Genomic DNA, 3,644 nt, shown 5'->3' with positions numbered 1-3,644 from the left:
TGCTTTAGGTAGTATGACATCTTAACTATATTTATTCTTCCTATCCGTGAGCATGGAATGTTTTTTCCATTGCTTTGTGTCTTCTTCAATTTCCTTCATAAGTTTTCTATAGCTTTCATCATACAGATCTCTTGTATCCTTGGTTAGGTTTATTCCGAGGTATTTTATGGTTTTTTGTGCAATTGTGAATGGGATCAGTTTGATTTCTCTTTCTGTTGCTTCATTGTTGATGTATAAAAATGCAACCGATTTCTGTACATTGATTTTGTACCCTGCAACTTTGCTGAATTCTTGGATCAGTTCTAGTAGGCTTCTGGTGGAGTCTGTCGGGTTTTCTATGTAGAGTATCATGTCATCTGCGAAGAGTGAAAGTTTGACTTCCTCTTTGCCAATTCTGATGCCTTTGATTTCCTTTTGTTGTCTGATGGCTGATGCTAGGACTTCCAGCACTATGTTAAACAACAGTGGTGAGAGTGGACATCCCTGTCGTGTTCCAGATCTCAGGGGGAAAGCTCTCAGTTTTTCCCCGTTGAGGATGATGTTAGCTGAAGGCTTCTCATAGATGGTTAAGCATCCAAATCTTGATTTTATGGTTTGTGAATTTGAGCCCCGCATCCAGCTCTGTGCAGTGTGAAGCTGGAGCCTGCTTGGGATTCTCTCTCTCCCTCCTCTTGCTATCCCTCCCTCACTCATGCTCTGTCTCTTTCTCTCTCTCTCCAAATAAATTAAAAAAAAAATTTTTTTTTACATTAGACAACTGCAGGCCTCAGGAAAAAATAACAGTAAACCTTAGAGAGGGAGAAAAAAGAGTTTTCCAGCATTATGATATTCAAAACATCCAGTTTTAAGAAAAAATATAGACTACAAGGCCTACCAAGAAACACTGGTAAAGATAACTATATAAATAAATATTGGCTTGTAACTCCAGTTTTTGTTTATATAATTTAAAAAATTCATAAAATATTAATAAAACTAAATTAATATACAAAGATGTAATTTGTGACAACAACACAAAGTGGGAGAGAGGATGGGGACTTATAGGAGCAAAGTTTTTGTATGCTATTAAAAAGTAAGTATTAAGTCAAACCATGTTGTTATAAAATTAGGATGCTAATTATAATCACCAGAATAACCTTAGGAAGAAACTTAAAAAAATACAGAAAAGGAAATGAGGGAATTCAGATGGTACAGTACCAAAACTAATCTAAAACAAAAGTAAAGAGTGCTGGAAGAATTCAGGGAAAAAAGACGATCCTTGTAGAAATCAAATACAAAAATGACAGAAGTGCTTCTTAAGTACTTGAAATGTGAATGAATTAGATTCATTAATTAAAAGAAAGATGTTGGCAGAATGGATTATAAAAACATGATCCGATTCTATACTATATACAACTGAATCATTTTAGAGCCAAAGTCACAAACAGATTGAAAGTGAAAGAACGGAAAAATATATTCTATGCACTAGTAACCAATAGAAAGCTGACATGGTTACTAATATCAGAAAATAGACTTGAAGTCAAAACTTGTGAGAAGAGACAAAAAAAAAAAAGTAAAAAGTTCAATCCATCAAAATTATTAAGATACACACACCAAAAAGCAATCCCCCTCCCCCAAATATGAAGCAACTATTGACAGAACTGAAGTAACAGACCTACAATAACAGTTGGAGACCTCAAGACCCCAATTTCAATGATGGAGAGATAGAACATCTAGACAGAATAATAAGGAAATTGAAGACTTGAAAAGCACTATTAACCAACTAGACCTAACAGACATAGAATACTCCACCTCTTCCTTGAAGCGTACATGGAGTATTCTGTAGGACACACCACATCCTAGGCAACCAAACAAATCTCAGTAAACTGAAAAAGATGGAAATCTTACAAAGCGTCTTCTCTGAACAAAATGCAATGAAGCTAGAAATCAATAAAGAAGGAAGAATGAAAAATTCCAAATATTTGGAAATTAACAAACTCATAACATGAGTCAACTATGAAATCACAAGGGAAATTAGAAAATACCTTGAGACAAATGAAAACAAAAACATAATTACTAAAATACAATACAGCAAAAGCAACAGTCATATTTCACACCTAGGTTGAAAAAGAGTAATTGCTAATGAATAACCATAGTCCACACCTTAAGGAACTAAAAAAAAGCAAGCAAGCAAGCAAGGAAAAAAAAAAAAAAAAAGAGAGAGCAAACAAAACCAAAAGCTACTAAATTAAGGAAATAATAAAGCACAGATAGAGTATAGAAAAATAAGAGAAAACCAACAAAACCAAAAGTTGGTTCTTTGAAGATGTCAACAAAATTCATACACCTTTTAGACTAATGGAAAAAAACCCATGAATAACTAAAATCAGAAATGAAAGTTGAGGATATTATGAACCTTACAAAGATAAAAATACTAAGATTTTAGATAATGTAATTCAAAAGGACAAATTCCTAGAAATATATAAATTATAAAAATTGACTCAAGAAGAAATAGAAAATCTGAACAGACCTATTATCTGGTAAGACTGAATTAGCATAAAAAACCTCCTAACAGAGACCTGAAACCATAAAACTCCCAGAAAAAAAAATAGGCAGTAATCTCTTTGAAATGTCACAGAAACATTTTTCTAAATATGTCTCCAGAGGCAAGGAAAACAAAAGCAAAAATAAACTATTGAGACAACATTAAAATAAAAAGGTTTGCACAGCAAAGGAAACAATCAACATAATAAAAAGGCAGCCTACTGAATGGGAGAAGATATTTGCAAATGATATACACAATAAGGGGTTAACATCAAAAATCTATTACTCCTACAACTCAACACCAAAAAACCCCAAGTAAATCAATTAAAAATGGGCATGGGTGCCTAGGTGGCTCAGTCAGTTAAGTGTCCAACTCTTGATTTCGACTCAGGTCATGATCTCATGGTTCCTGAGTTCAAGCCTGATGCTGGGCTCTGTGCTGACGGTGTGAAGCCTGCTTGGGATTCTTGCTCTCTCCTTCTCTCTCTCTCTCCTCTGCCTGTCCCCAATTTACGCACATTCTCTCTCTCAAATAAATAAACATTTTTTAAAAATGGGCAGAGGACCTGAATAGATATTTTTCAAAAAAAAAAAAAAGACTTAAAGATGGACAATAGATACATGAAAAGATGCTCAACATCACTAATCATCATGGATGTGCAAATCAAAACCACAGTGAGATACCACCTCACACTTATCAGGATGGCTAAAATCAAACACACAAAAAACAAGATTGGTCAGGATGTGGAGAAAGAGGAACCCTTGTTCACGTTGGTGGGAAGGCCAACTGGTCTAGTTACTGTGAAACACAGTATGGAGGTTCCTCAAAAATTTAAAATAGAATTACCCTTTGATCCAGTAAGTCCACTACTTGGTATGTACCTAAAGGAGATAAAAACACTAATTTGAAAATATATATGCACCCTTCCTTTTATTGCAGCATTACTTACAATAGCCAAGGTATGGAAGCAGCCCAAGTGCCCACAGATTGATGAATGGATAAAAAAGATGGTATATACAGCCCCTCTGGAAAACAGTGTGGAGGTTCCTCAGGAAACTAACAATAGAACTCCCGTATGACCCAGCAATAGCACTGCTAGGAATTTACCCAAGGGATACAGAAA

This window comes from Crocuta crocuta, unplaced genomic scaffold (genome assembly GCF_008692635.1).
Source record: "Crocuta crocuta isolate KB4526 unplaced genomic scaffold, BGI_CrCroc_1.0 scaffold1471, whole genome shotgun sequence".
Classification (NCBI taxonomy): Eukaryota; Metazoa; Chordata; class Mammalia; order Carnivora; family Hyaenidae; genus Crocuta; species Crocuta crocuta.
This window is presented reverse-complemented; position numbering follows the sequence as displayed.